Source organism: Apodemus sylvaticus, chromosome 18 (assembly GCF_947179515.1).
Source record: "Apodemus sylvaticus chromosome 18, mApoSyl1.1, whole genome shotgun sequence".
Taxonomy (NCBI): domain Eukaryota; kingdom Metazoa; phylum Chordata; class Mammalia; order Rodentia; family Muridae; genus Apodemus; species Apodemus sylvaticus.
The window spans coordinates 64,543,232-64,559,334 of NC_067489.1; the positions used below are offsets into that span (position 1 = coordinate 64,543,232).

The 16,103-nt window shown below is 43.3% G+C and overlaps 1 pseudogene; it reads right to left on the minus strand.

The window, feature by feature from the left end:
- Positions 1-15,649: 15,649 nt before the first annotated feature.
- On the minus strand, positions 15,650-15,803 carry LOC127669038 (uncharacterized; annotated as a pseudogene).
- Positions 15,804-16,103: the final 300 nt, after the last annotated feature.

Sequence of the window (16,103 nt, forward strand, 5' to 3'; positions counted from 1 at the left end):
GCTCATTATGCCACAGTACTCGCCAGGAATAGCCACGGGGACTCTGCAGACCAGTGATTAAAAGGGAGGGGTCCTGATGTTTCTGGGGAATCTCCCTATAGCAGTGCAAGAAATGCAGCTTTTAATAATATCGGAGGAAAGAAAGATTGTCTCGAGCCTGACGCAAATCCCAGCTGCTACCTTTTGTGTTCGTTGCTTCTCTGAGATGTGGAATTTGCCAACACGTGAAAAAAATGCCGGACAATTTGTTGAGCTGAGAATACAATTAAAGTGGATTTATTTTATATACAAATAGTTCTCCAGGTAATTTATACTAAACCACCAAGAGTCTCACAAGTCTCCATATTATGCTGGGAGCCCTCGCTCTGACATTATCCCAGAAGGGAAACAGTCAGTCTCCATTATATTCAAATTGTTCTTAGTGGCATTTCTTCATAACTCTGGCTTATAAATCAATAAGCTTGGGAAGTAGGATAAATAAGTCTTCTTAAATAAAAATGTTCATCCTTGCCACTGTAATACAGGAGAGTAAATTGTAGGAATAAAAATATCGGTATCCTTTATGTCTGTCTTTCAGTAACAAAGTGAAATCACATGTATAAAATATAACAGAGCATGCCAAACAAATAGCTATGACTGATGTCCTTCCTTATAGTCGGTTCTTTTGTGTGTGTTTATGGTATAGGGACATAGTCATGTGTGTGTTCATGTGTGCATGCAGGTGCATTGACACGTGTGTGAGCACTTATGGGGAGAAAGGAGACAGCGGTGTTTTCCATAACAGTTCTCCACCTTAATTTACAAACAAACAACAAACCCCAAAACACAGGGTCTCTCTCTCTCTCTCTCTCACTGAACTTGTTCGCTAGCCTGGCTGGCCCCTCCAGCTGCTTACCAAGCACTGGGCTCAGGGTGTGTGCTACCACACCTAGTTTTTAAACTTGGGGACTGAGTATCTGAATCTCATTCTCCCACTTGCATGTCAGGCACTCGGCCAAAGAGCCATCCCCCCCCCCTCAAGCCCCTCCAACAGCATCAGCTTCATTAAAGATATTCCTTTGCAAAATGCCAAGTATACCAAAGATGACGGCAAGAAACTACCATCTAAGTCACATATTTATTTATATGTCAAATTATCTGTCCTGAAGAAATCACTTGATGAACTTTATGGTCCTCAAATTACAATCTCTTTGTAAACAAATGGCTAAGACATGATTAGAGAAAACTTCAAGGAAATATACAAAAGCTACAAAAGTCACAACATCTGTAGTTCAAAGGAGCAGCTGTTGTTTTGTTGACAGAATAGTTGTCAGACTTCAGTGAGGTAGAATTTTGACAAAGACTAATTTCCTTGAAAAAGAAATATACAGTTGTGAATCACTGAATCACTTTAAAATTTAGATTATTGTAGGCTCGGCTTAGAATGGTTAGATCTTTTAGTTTGGGAGAAATCAGTTTTGTTTTTAATTTAACCTCTTTCTTTGTTCATTAGTATCATGTGTCAGTGCATGACCTGTGCAGGTGGGCGGGCATATGTTCCGTGGTGCACGGAGGTCAGAGGGACAAGGCCTGGGCAGTCACGACTCTCTTTCCAACTTCCAGAAGTGTCTGGGAATGGAACTGACGTTCCAGGATTTTTGGCAAGAGCCTTTACTCTGTGAACCACCTCACTCACTCAATTACATAACTTATTTTTCATTCATTTTACTTGCCTTTTTGCCTCGTACATTGACAGCAAGACTGGAGAGAGAGGGAAAAATCAGAACAGAGACAAGTCATTTTCTTTGCAAGCTCACCCTTTTATAGATGAAAGAGGAAGAAACCGTTTCAAGTTGCAACCTGCAGCAGAAATAAAGTTCTGCAGCCTGTAGTCTAGAACGAGTCCACAGTCGTGCGAGCTCCTGCAAACTCAAGCAGGTCAGAGCTGAAGCATCTGAAGGAAGTCGTTACTCGGAATCCGGAAAGAAATGTGGCAAAAAAGAGAAACACAAACAAAAGCTAGGGGAGGACACTCTTCTTACTGGTTTTCAATTTTAAGGGTTTCTTTTGTTTTAATTATGTACCTATGTGCGACTGTGCAGCGCCCTCTGGGGGCAGAGGTGGTTATTGTATCCCTTGGTGCTAGAGTTAGTCATCTGACCAGGGTGCTGGGAATCCAGCTAAAGTTTGCTGCAGGAGCAGTATTTGTTCTTAACCACTGAGCCATCTCCGTAGCCCAAAAGAGGGTGGGTTTGAGGTTTCTTTCTTTGTTTTCCCTGGAAGCTGACCATTATGCTTTGAACCAGCTAGCTCCCCCGCCCCAGCCCACCCCTGAAACTTAAGTGAGAACAGAAACATGATGACAAGAGTAAAGAAGTCTCCAGCTCCAACAGCCGCAGACTGGGGTGCCTTCAAAAACGTCAGGCTCCCAAGTGACTGAGATCTGGATTAGAAGGGTAAGTAGAGGCAAGGGCTGCTCACCCTCTCCAGGTTTGCCACAACCTCAGATAAAGAGGATTTCCTTGAACCCAGAGTTTTAATGTGTTAAGGTGGAAATTTAAAAATGGGAAAAATTAAAAGAGAAACACTGCTGAAATTATGTGATATGAAGACGATCCCCTGTCCATCCTTCCCCCTCTCCCTCCTTCTCTGTCTCTGGTTTTGTGAGACAGGAGTTTGTTATGTAGTCCAGGCTTTCCTGGGACTATGTAGCTCAGTCTATCCTGAAACCTGGAAATGTGCTTCCTCAGCCTCGTGAGTGCTGGTGTAGAGAAGTGAACCTCCACACTCAGCTCACAAAAGCAACAATAGGAGAAAAAATAATGTCAATAACAAACTGTATCCAAAAGAGAAAAGATTATAGTTAACATTCTAATATTACACATTAAAGAACAAATAAGATAAGAAATGAATAAACCCAGCCCGAAGTTAGAACAAAAGAAATATTTGTGATTAGACATTACATAGGGACTAAAGAGGTATGTGCCAAGATTGGCCTAATGAAAATTTGATTTTTTTTTTTGAGGAAAAAAAAAAAAGACTTTCAGCTTGAATAAAAAAGAGAGAGAGTGGAGGGAGGGAATCAAATACCAAGGAAATAAAAACTGTAATAGAACAGTATGAGCAGTTACACACCAGTAAATTGGACAGACAGCTTTGGGAAAAAATGGATACATATGAAGGAATAGAAACAGAAGTGTGAGGCAGAGATTAAGGCCTGTACTTTGGTGCGTGTGGTGCCACATCACTGTAATCCCAGCACTAAAGATTGTGGGTTTGAGATCAGCCAGAGTTACTGAGTCTGAGTTCAGTCAGGTATAATTCTCCCACTAAAGGAAAGCCTGGGCCCTGCTGGCTTCACCACTGAATTCTATCAGACATTTAAGAAGAAATATCAATCATTTTTAGACTTCCAAAAGTTAAGGAAGAAATATCTCTACTCTTTTTCAAGGCTAGTGTTAGTATGATAGCAAAGCAAATAGGAATATTTCAAGAAAAGAGAATTATAGGTCAGTGTTCTTGATGAATATAGATGCAAAATTCCCCAACCAAAAAAAAAAAAAACTAAAATAATTGAATTCAGTGCTATATTTATTCATCCTTGAGATACAAGGATAGTTGAATGTACACAAATCAGTAAACATGATTTAACCTTTAATACAACAAAAGACAAGAAGCCCACTGGATCATTTCATTGCATAAGGCAAAAAAACAACCAACCAAACAAAAAAAACCTTTGCTAAATTCAGCATCCTTTCGCAGTGGAAACTCTTACAAGTTTGTGTGTAGAAAGAATGTATCCATCAGCAAAAGAGAGGCCAAGTATGAGAAATTCTAAGCTAATGGTGAGACTCAGTTTCAGGAGAGCATGCTGGACCAAAGTCTCACATGCAAGGAGAGAGGAAGAAAGGGATGGGGTGCGGGGGAATGGGGTGCGGGGGATGGGGATGTCAGAATGGGGTGTGGGGGATGGGGATGTCAGAATGGGGTGTGGGGGATGGGGGTGTAAGAATGGGCTGGGGGATGGGGGGTTCAGGATGGGGTGTAGGGGATGGGGATGTCAGAATGGGGTGTGGGGGATGGGGGTTCAGGATGGGGTTCAGGGGATGGGGGTGTCAGAATGGCATGCGGGGGATGGGGATGTCAGAATGGGGTGCGGGGGATGGGGGTGTCAGAATGGGGTGCAGGGGATGGGGGGTACCAGAATGGGGTGCGGGGGATGGGGGTGTCAGAAGGGTGTGGAGAATGGGGGGTTCAGGATGGGGTGCAGGGGATGGGGGTGTCAGAATGGGGTGCAGGGGATGGGGTATAAGAATGGGGTGCAGGGGATGAGGGTGTCAGAATGGGGTGTGGAGGATGGGGGGTTCAGGATGGGGTACAGGGGATGGGGGGTGTCAGAATGGGGTGTGGGGGATGGGCAGTGTCAGAATGGGGTGTGGGGGATGGAGGGTTCAGGGGATGGGGGTGTCAGAATGGGGTGTGGGGGGTGGGGATGTCAGAATGGGGTGGGGGGGTGGGGGGGGTGGGGGGGTTAAGTCATGGACTGAAAGTGTTTCCAAGGACCTGCTTCCTCAAGAGGGCTCCAGCTCCAGAGTTCAGTCACCACCAGCTATGCCATGTCTTTACCACATAGCCTTTTGGTGACATGTTGGAGTTAAACCAGCACACAGTCCCTACTCTCTCAGCCGGAGTTACTTTTACCGAAGTGGTGCATTTGGTGTAATTGTTTCTTACACAGGGTCTTGCTGTGCAACTCAGGCCAGCCTGAACTTGCAGAGATCTTCCTACTGAGGGCCAGAATGACAGCCATGTGCCACCACATCTGGTACCATTTGTGACGAGTGATGACTGCGTACAGATGTAGTCACTCAGCTGCTTAGTCCTGTGGGAGCTCATGTTATTCTTATTTATGCAGTGAATGCTAAGACTTGAATGTTTTCATTTCCCTGAAATCCAATGCCTACATAGATTTTCTCAAGCCCAGTGGTGGGGGGGTGGCGTGGTTATTTGTGAGGAATAGTTTCACAAGAGATGAACCTTCATGTATGAAATTAGTGCTCTTGAAAAGCAGTTGTAGGGGGGCTGGAGAGATGGCTCAGTGGTTAAGAACACTGGCTGCTCTTCCAGAGGTTCTGAGTTCAAATCCCAGAAACCACATGGTGGCTCACAACCATCTGAAATGAGATCCTGATGCCCCCTTCTGGTGTCTGAAGACAGCTACAGTGAACTTACACATATAATAATAAATAAATTAAAAAAGAAAAGGAGTTATAGAGTAATTCAGTGATGGGGCAGTTTTCTAACACACACAAAGCCATAGGCTCAATTCCTAGAACCACAGAAAATGAAAAATGAAAAAAAAATCACTACCAGCCCTCAGAGATAGCTCAGAAATTTAGAATACTATCGCTTTTATAGAGGAGCATATTTTTGATTCCCAGCATCCACAGGGTAACTCACAATTATCTGTAACAACTCCAGTTCCAAGGGATCTCTCTGATGCCCTCTATGACTTCCATGGGCACCACACCCACACATGTATAAAGGCAAAACATTTATAAACACTCATGAATCTCTCTATATATATAGTTTCTCTTTCTTTTCATTCTTTTTTCCTTTTCTTTTCCTTTATTCATTTATTCATTCTTTTTTGTTTTTGATTTTTTTGTTTTGTTGTTTACAAAATCTCCATGTATGAAACCCTTACTATACAAGAAAAATGCTAACATCTTCTTGAACATGGGTTTTTCAGCCTCTGAAACTGTAGGGAATAAATTTCCATTATTTGTAAATTATAAATTTTAAAGTACTTTATAATAATGATCCAAGCAAAACTTGGAAGTCAATGTAGACAAAGATATGATGATATGATCCCACCAATATAGTATAAAAGAGTATTTTCCTGATCTAGACCAACCTCTGATCCCCTGTTCATCCGTCCTCCATCTGGCTTCTGAGAGGCACTGACATTTTTATGGTCTTCATACCTTCCCATTTTCAAGAATGTCACATGGCTGGAGTCAGACAGGGTGCAATTATATATTACACACACACATATACACACATATGGAGAGAGAGAGAGAGAGAGAGAGAGAGAGAGAGAGAGAGAGAGAGAGAGAGAGAGAGATTCTCCTACAGCCCAGGCCAGTTTTGAACTCATGTAGATTGGCAGACCTGCATTTCTGTCTGCATCTCAATGTCTGATTACAGATCTGTATCATGATGCCCAGTTTATGAGGTGTTCTGGCTTCAACCAAGGCAAGGTTTTGTCCATTGTAGGCAAGCACTCAACACATTGAGCTATATCCTTAATGAGTCTAATCTTTTGAAAACAGTTTCTTTCCTTTATTAACATGCATTTAAGGTAAATATGTACCTCATTTGTATGATTATTCTCCTTTTGAAACAAGTCCTGCTATAAAACCCAGGATGGCTAGGAACCTTATTCTCTTCCTGTCTCAGACGTGACCATGGACCAACGTAATTTAGACAATCTGCCACTGAGACTCCCCTTCCCAGATGATTCTAGGTTGTGACATTGACAATTAAAACTAACTGACAATATATAATCAAACATATTTTTCATGTAATTATTCTCTAATTATACTTGAGAAACATTTAACTCACATTTGAAGTTTAATGATGATGATGATGATAATAATGATAAATAATTTTGAGTTCTTTATGTAGTCCACACATAAACTTCTTGACACAGGCATAGTTTGCAAACACTTGCTCCCATTCAATGGACTATCTCTCCACTTGCTTTCCCCTCTTACATGTTTTTTTTCTTTTTATTGGAAATAGGTTTTTTTTTCTCACATAGTATATACCCCCATTGCAGTTTTACCTCGCTCTCCTTTTCCAACTTTCTCCCCACATCTCCTCCCATCCAGATCCACTCTCTTTTTATCTTTCATTAGAAAACAAACAAAAAAAGAAGAGAAAAGAAAGAAAGAAACAAAGAAAGAGAAAGAAAGAAGAAAGGAAGGAAGGAAAGAAGAAGAGGAAGGAGAAGGAGGAGAAGAAGAAGAAGAAGAAGAAGAAGAAGAAGAAGAAGAAGAAGAAGAAGAAGAAGAAGAAGAAGAAGAAGAAGAAGAAGAAAAGAGAAGAAGGAGAAGAAGAGAAGAAGAAGAAGAGGAGGAGGAGGAGGAGGAGGAGGAGAAGGAGAAGAAGAAGAAGGAGGAGGAGAAGAAGAAGAAGAAGAAGAAGAAGAAGAAGAAGAAGAAGAAGAAGAAGAAGAAGAAGAAGAAGAAGAAGAAGAAGAAGAGGAAACAACATTAACAACAAATAGACTTTTAAGGGTTAGTAATAATAATAATAATAACAACAATAAAAGAAAACAAAAACCAACACATTAGAATTGTACAAAACAAACAAAAGGAAAAGAGCCCAAGAGAAGGCACAATTCAAATCAGAAATCTGCTTGTTCTCACTCAGGAATACCATAAAAACCTTAAACTGGAAGGCATAATATATTCCGAGTGAACCTTTGCAGTGCCCTGGCAGGCGCTGTGTCTGCTGTTTTGGTCTCTGTGAGTTCACATGAGCTTTGATCGTGTTGATTTAGATCTTGAGGTCTCCTAACCTCTCTGGCTCTTATATTTTCTCTGTCTACTCTTCTCCAGGGTTCCCTGCATCCCAGAGAGAGGAATTTAACTGGAGATATACCATTTAGGACTGAGTGTTCTGAGGTCTCTCACATTGCATGATGTCTGTCTGTGGGTCTTTGTATTTGTTTCTATCTGCTAGAAGAGGAAGATTCTCTAATATGCTTGAGCAAGACACTGATCTGTCAGTACAGCACAGTGTCATCAGGAGTCGTTTTATCCCTATGATTTTTGTTTGCTGTTTTGTTTTATTTTTTTGAAGACCAATAGTATTTGGTTTACCTTACATCTCTAGGCTGTCTAGTCTCAGGGTCCTGGTTACTTAAGCAGTATCAAGTATCGGTTCTATCTAAGCAGGCCTTAGGTCTGATTAGTTATTGGTTCATTACGCACACAAACTCTCTGCCACCATTGCCCTAGCATATATTGCAGACAGGACACCAGTGTAGATGAAAGGTTTTGTGGCCGGCTTGGTGATTCCATTTCTCTATCAGTGTGTACAGAGTACCTTCCTGTATCAGAGAACATAGGAGTGAGGGCTCTATGCAAGCATCAACGTGACATCTTGAAGTTCAATGAATTGTGTGTGTAAGGTCTTCAGCAATGGGGTTTTGCTGTCAGTATGTGAAGAGTAAACTATAGTCTTGGCAACAGCCTGGGTTGTATGGGATTCCCATGAGACCCCAACAACTCAATTAGATGTAATTCAATCCCAGTGTTGGAAGCTTCATTTGGTAACTAGAGATGGGCAGTTGGAATCTATCTCCCCAATTATCTGGTGATCTAATTTAGATAGATTTCATGTATATATAGTTCAGGAAGCTCCTATTATATTAGGCACCCATACTTCTGCTCAAATGAACCTTAATTTAGTTGTCTCTCCCATATTCTCCCTCATTCAGCTCTCCACTCCAGCTCCCTACTTAGTTCTCCCTTTCTAGCACCCCATCCATCCCTATCTATCTATTTTATTTCCCTTTCCTAATGAGATTTATCTATATGAGATGTATCCTCTAGTTCCTTACTCTATACCTAACCTCTGTGGTTCTATGAATTAAAGTTTGTTTATTATTGACATATCAGCTAATATCCACATATGGGCAAATGCAAACTGTATTTGTCTTCCTGAATCTAGGATACCTCACCCAGAATGACTTTTTTTCTAGGTCCATCCATTTCCAGTGAATGCCATGGTTTCATTTTTTTAAAAGGTTGAGTAATACTCTATTGTGTTACCACTTTTTTTTTTGTTTTTGTTTTTGTTTTTTTTTGTTTTTTTTTAGACAGGGTTTCTCTGTGTGACCCTGGCTGTCCTGAAACTCACTGTGTAGATCAGGCTGACCTTGAACTCAGAAATCCGCCTGCTTCTGCCTCCCAAGTGCTGGGATTCTTTAATCCCAAGCAAGCACCACCACTCCCCGGCACACCACATTTTCTTTATCTAGTCTTCTGTTGAGTGACTTCTAGGTTGTTTCCAATTTCTGCCTATTATGAGTAGATAATAGTGAATGTGATTGAACAAGTGTCTTTTTGGTAGGATAAAGTGTCCTGTGGGTATATATTATCTGTTTTAGTTAGGGTTTCATTGCTGTGAACAGACACCGTGACCATAGCAACTCTTATAAAGAAAAACTGCTTATAGTTTCAGAGGCTTAGTTCATCATGGCAAGAAGCAGATATTGTGATGGAGGAGTTGAGAGTTCTATATCTTGATCCACAGACAACAGAAGGAGACTGTTACTGGCATAGCTTGATTGTATGTAATACCTCAAAGCCCACTTCCGCAGTGACACACTTCTTCCAACAAGGCTACACCCACTCTACAAAGCTGCACCTCCTAATAATGTCACTCTTTATGGGGTCAAACATTCAAATACTTGAGTCAGTAGGGGCCATATCTATTCAAGCCACCACAATATCCAAAAGTGATACAGCTGGATCTTGAGGTAGATCAATTCCCATCTTCCAGACAAACCACCACACTGATTTCCACAGAGGTTGTCCAAGTTTGCATACTCTGCAGCAATGGATTAGTGTTATCCTTGACTAAATTCTCACCAGACCAGAAGAGCTGTCGTGTGTTTTATAGATCTTAGTCATTCTGACAGATGCAAGAGGAGATCTCAAAGGAGTTTTGTTTTCCATTTCCCTGCTGCTAAAGATATTGAATAGTAAGTGTTTTTTAACCATAACAATTTCCTCTTTTGAGGATTCTGTTAGATTCTATATACCCTATTGTAAAATGTTTTCTTGATATCTAGTTTTTGCATTCTTTATATTTTGGATATTAGCCCTATATCAGATGTGGAGTTGGTAAAAATCTTTTCTGATTCTGCAGGCTGCTACTTTGAACAATGGTATTCTTTGCTGTATGGAAACTTTTCAATTTCATTTGGTAAAGAGTCGTTCAATTTCCATGGGATTGTAACATTTCTATTGATTCTGTTGTTGGCATCTAGCTTTAATTCATGGTGGTCATAAAGGATTCAGGTTGTTACTTCAATTTCCTTATGCCTGTTGAGACTTGCTTTGTATCCAAATATGAGTTCAGTTTTTGCAAAAGTTTCAAGAGGGTCTGAGACGTACTGTGTTTTATAAAAATAAAGAGAAGAAGGAATATGTTTGGTGGAGGTGTGGTATGGTGTTGGGTAAGGGGTGCCTTGGCAGGATCAGACATCTCTTCCCCCTGAGAAATCATGGGGAAGGGAGTTGAGAGGGTAATAGAGGCAGAGAGAGAGAGAGAGAGAGAGAGAGAGAGAGAGAGAGAGAGAGAGAGAGAGAGAGAGGCAAAGAGGGAGAGAGAGAGAGAGGAGGGAGGGAGGGAGGGAGGGAGGGAGGGAGAGAAGAAGAAGGAGGATGAGGAGGAGGAGAATGAAGGAGGATGAGGAGGAGAAAGAGGAGAAGAAGAAGAAGAAGAAGAAGAAGAAGAAGAAGAAGAAGAAGAAGAAGAAGAAGAAGAAGAAGAAGAAGAAGAAGAAGAAGAAGGGAGAGGAGAGAAGGGAGAGGGGAGAAGAGAGAGGGGAGGGGAGGAGGGGAAGAAGGGAGAGGGGAAGAGAAGAGGAAAGGAGAGCAGAGGAGAGGAGAGAAGAGGAGAGGAGAAGAGAGGAGAAGAGAGGAGAGGGGAGGAGAGGAGAGGAGAGGAGAGGAGTGGGGGCTGGCCCTAAGCATGTGGAGAGGAGAGGAGGGGGAATGGAGTGGGAGGGTAAGGAGCAGGAGCAAGAGAGAGTGAGGAGGGGGCAAGCAGCCCTTTTGTAGTGAGTCAGGCACACCTGGATATTGCCAAGTAACTGTGGGGCAGAGCCTAGACTAAATGCCACCACGAAGAAAGTATATTCTTTATTTGTGTGAAATGTTCAGTAAATATCTGTCAGGTCCATTTGGCTTGTAATGTCACTGAGCTCCAGCCGTTCTGTCCTGCTTCTGTCTGGATGACCTTTCAATTGGTGAGTGTAGGGAATTGAAGTCTCCCTCTCTTATTGTGAGGGTCAGAATGTGATTTAAGCTGCAGTAATGTGTGTTTCATGAACTTGGGTGCCCGTGTGTTTAGTGCATAGATGTTACGAGTTGTGATTACCTCTTGGTAGATCGTTCCTTTGATGAGTATCTAGTGTCCTTCCTCTTCTGATTAGTTTTTATGTTGAAGCCTATTTTGCCAGAAATTAAAATGGCTGCACCAGCTTGCTACTTAGGTCCACTTGTGCTGGGAGCCATTTTGCCTGCTTCTGTGAAAGCCTGCCTGTCAGGCAGAGTCAGTTCAGGCCAGGGTCTGCTGGCAGATTTCCTGGCCTGCTGGCACAGGGAACAATAAGAGAGGATACACTTGAAGTTCAAGGCGATGGGCTGAATGTTCTGTTCATCTTGGAGGAAGGAACAGGGAGGCCTCTGGATGGGTAAAGATATTCATTGTACATCAGGCATTGCCTCTGCTGGCTTGTGAGTTTGCTTCCCATGATCTTGAAAGTATATAAAACCTATGAGAATTAAACTCGAGGCTGTCACAGTATTCACTGGACAGCCTCCCAATTTCTAATCTTTGTCTCTGAGTTTTCTTTTCCATCTTTCTTATAATCATCCTCACTCCCCCTCAGAGGATCATTCGAACATTTGCTGGAAATATCCTTGTCTATGACTTTATCCTGAGGTCTGTCTTTGAAGTGAAGATGTGATTTGAATGCAGCAGGAAAGTTCTTGTCTTTGCATTTGTTCTATTAGACAGTCTTTTTATTGGGAAACTGAGACCACAGTTGTTGAGAGATATCAATTAGTAGTGTTTTTTGATTCCTGTTATTTTGTTGTTGTTGGTGGTGGTGGTGGTGGTGGCGGTGGCGGCGGTGGTGGTGGTGGTGGTGTGTGTGTCGGTGTGTGTGTGTGTCTGTGTGTTTTCCTCTTTCCATTTGCTGCTCTGGGATTTTTTCTAGATGTAGCTAACCTCTTTAGATAGAAGTTTTTCTTCTAGTGCTTCTGTCAGGCTAGGTTTGTTGACAGATATTACTTCAATTTGGTTTACCATGGAATGTCTATTATCCCCCTTTATTATGATTACAATTTCTGCTTGGCAAAGTAGTTTCAGCTGACATCTGAGGTCTCTGAAAGTCTGTAGAATGCCTGTCTAGTCCCTTCTGGCTTTTAAAGTCTCCATTTTGACTATTCCAAGCTTCTGGGCTAATATCTACTTATCCGTAAGTGCATACCATGTTTGTTCATTTGTGATTGGGTTACCTCACTCAGGATGATATTTTCTAATTCCATCCATTTGCCTAAGAATTTCATGAATTCATTGTTTTTAATAGCTGAGTAGTACTCCATTGTGTAAATGTACCACATTTTCTGTATCCATTCCTCTGTTGAGGGACATCTGGCTTCTTTTCAGATTCTGCCTATTATAAATAAGACTGCTATGAACATAGCAGAGTATGTGTCCTTATTACATGCTGGGGAATCTTCTGGGTATATGCCCTGGAGTGGTATAGTTTCCTAGAAGAGAGAACAAAATACCCATAGAAAGAGATACAGAGACAAAGTGCGGAGTAGAGTCTGAGGGAAAGACCATCCAGAGACTGCCCCACCTAGTGATCCATCCCATATAAAGTTACAAACCCAGACCCTATTGTGGATGCCCACAAATGCTTGCTGACTGGAGCTGGATATAGCTGTCACCTGGGAAGCTCTGCCAGTGCATGACAAATACAGAGGGGGACACTTTCAGCCAACCATTGGACTGGGCACAGGCTCCCCAATGGAGGAGCTAGAGAAAGGACCTAAAGAGCTGAAGGGGTTTGCAGCCCCATAGGAGGAGCAACAATATGAACCACACAGTACCCCCATAGCTCCCAGGGACTAAACCACCAACCAAAGAGTACACACGGGCGGACCCATGTCTCTAGATGCATATGCAGCAGAGGATGGCCTTGTTGGACATCAAAGGGAGGAGAGGCCTTTGGTCCTGAGAAGGCTCGATGCCCCAGTATAAGGGGATGCCAGGACAGGTAAGCGCGAATGGTTGGAGTGGTGAGCAGGGGGAGGGGGATGGGTTAAGGGGTTTTCAGGGGAGAAACCAGGAAAGGGGAACATTTGAAATGTAAATAAAGAATATATCTAATAAAAAAGTCTCCATTTGAGAAGTCAGGTACTGATTATTCCAATATGTCTGCTTTTATATATTATTTGTTCTTTTTCCTTGTAGTTTTTTTAAGAGATTTTTTTCTTTTTCTTTTTTTCTTTAATTTTATTTATTTAATGTAAAAGTGCTCTGCTGCATATATACCCTCCTGCCTGAAGAGGACAGCAGATGCCCCTATAGATGGTTGTGAGCCACCATGTGGTTGCCAGGAATTGAACTCAGGAGCTCATGAAGAACAGCCAGTGCTCTTACCGCCGAACCTTCTCACTGGCCTTTGGAGTGGTTTTTGTTTGTTTGAACTCTTTTTTTTTTAATTTTTTATTCGATATATTTTTTATTTACATTTCAAATGATTTCCCCTTTTCTAGCCCCCCACTCCCCGAAAGTCCCATAAGCCCCCTTCTCTCCCCCTGTCCTCCCACCCACCCCTTCCCACTTCCCCGTTCTGGTTTTGCTGAATACTGCTTCACTGAGTCTTTCCAGAACCAGGGGCCACTCCTCCTTTCTTCTTGTACCTCATTTGATGTGTGGATTATGTTTGGGGTATTCCAGTTTTCTAGGTTAATATCCACTTATTAGTGAGTGCATACCATGATTCACCTTTTGAGTCTGGGTTACCTCACTTAGTATGATGTTCTCTAGCTCCATCCATTTGCCTAAGAATTTCATGAATTCATTGTTTCTAATGGCTGAATAGTACTCCATTGTGTATATATACCACATTTTTTGCATCCACTCTTCTGTTGAGGGATACCTGGGTTCTTTCCAGCATCTGGCAATTATAAATAGGGCTGCTATGAACATAGTAGAGCATGTATCCTTATTACATGGTGGGTAATCCTCTGGGTATATGCCCAGGAGTGGTATAGCAGGATCTTCTGGAAGTGAGGTGCCCAGTTTTCGGAGGAACTGCCAGACTGATTTCCAGAGTGGTTGTACTGTCACAGTTTGTCCTACAGCATACTCTTTGCTTTCAAATGTTCATTGTGATGACTCAGTCTGGTATGAGGCTTCTGGCTTCTGCTACTCTGTCAGGACTGGAACTTTATTTGGACGCCTCTGAGATCTCCTGTTGCTGCCCCGTGTCATAGAGATTCTGTAATTTTGCATCTGCAGGACTGGCCCCTTTATATGCACTGCAGCAGTACATTAGTGGGGTAGATGTTGGCGTGGACCAGTTCAGCGCCCTGGATCTGGGCCTGGGTGGTAGCTGAGGTGGTCAGCCTGCTGCCAGCTTGCCTGCTCTCACACTCCCACTCCCTCCGGGCCAGCTTACCAGCAACCCCGCAAACAGGGTTAGTTTCTACCCTGCTGCCCAGGCAAGGTGCGGGGCTCATTCTCTGTAGTGCTGCAGCTGGTGAGGGATATATATGGCCAGTTGCCCCTTTCTCACGGCCCTGAGGTGAAAGGCGCACTCCGCTGAGTGTGCAGTAGCCGGTGAGTGAGGTTCAGGGTCAGCTCTCCTGCTCTCACAACCCCAAGGCCAGCTCTCTGTCCTGCTGCAGGTAGCAAGGACAAAAGGGAGGGAAGGAATCTCTCCCTTACAGATGCCATTGCCCGACAGAAAAGAGGCAGTGCAGCCTTTCCCACACTTACACGCTCAGTCTGGCTCACCAACAACCCCCAGGTGCATGGCCAGCTCTACTATGCTGCCTGGGGAGGTGCTCTCCTGAGTGGGGCGGCAGGACAAGTGCTGGGCCAGCTCTCCTGCCTGCTGTAGGGGCCAAAAGGTAAGGAGGGCTCATCTCTCCCTTGCCCATGTCACCGAACATGGCAGACAAGTGGCGGGACCATCTTTCCTACCCTCACGCTTTTGGGGCTGGCTCTCCTGGGTGCCGCCATCAGGGTCAGCTCTACGGTGATGGTTAGGTGAGGCACAAAGCCCTTTATCCCGAGTGTTGCAACTGGCTATGGGTGGGGTCACCTCTGCTGCTCTCAGGACTCCAGGGCCAGATCTCCTGTGATGTCCAGGCGAGGGGTGGGGGCCAGTCCTGTACACCCCTTAGACATGAACAAGTCCCCAAGCAGCAGCCCAGACAAAGAACAGACATCTGCTTAGCCTTTGGAAGTAACAAATCCCTGCTGCTTCAGGGTCAATGATCCAGACGTGGCCCCCAGTAGCAGCACGGGTCAGGGCCCCACCATGGTTCCGGGTGGCATCACCAGCTACGCACAACAGTCTGGACCACACTGCCCTTGAGTCTCACTGTTCCCACACCCTTCTGTTTCTTTTTCTCTTCCATTTTTTCACCATTACCTTGTTCCTCTTAGTGTCTCTTGTTCCCAGTGTCTCTTGAGTGTCTAGGGTCATCTCAGGAATGACCCTATAGGGGGTCAAATCGGAATGACCATATAGGGGGGTCACCTAGGACATGGCGTGCCTGCCCCAGGCCTGCACCGCACCGCACTGGTGGTCATCTCAGACTCAGTATTTTCAGAGAATGTTGGGGTGCTAATCATGTCAGGTGAGAACACTGAGCGTAGGTACGGCCTCTTTCCTCTCTGCCACCGATGCGACACAGCCGCCACTGATGCGACATAGCCGCCACCGATGCGACACAGCCGCCACGCCTGCAGTGCCTCTAAGGAGCAGGTCCCTAGCAGTTTTTAATCTTTGTTGTGCATGTTTAGTGTCTTTTATTACCTGGTGAGGAGAGTTTCTGCTCTGGTCCAGTTTATTTAGTGTTCTGTATGTTTCTCATATCTTGACAGGCATCACTTTCTTTAGGTTAATACGGTTTTGTTTTGTTTTTAATGATTTTGTTGAAAATATTTTCTGTGCTTTTTACCTGAGTTTCTTCTCCTTCCTCTATTCCTATTATTCTTAGATTTTGGTCTTGTCATGGGTTTCAGATTTCTGTTTTTTTTTTTTTTTTTCAGGGGAACAGGATTCT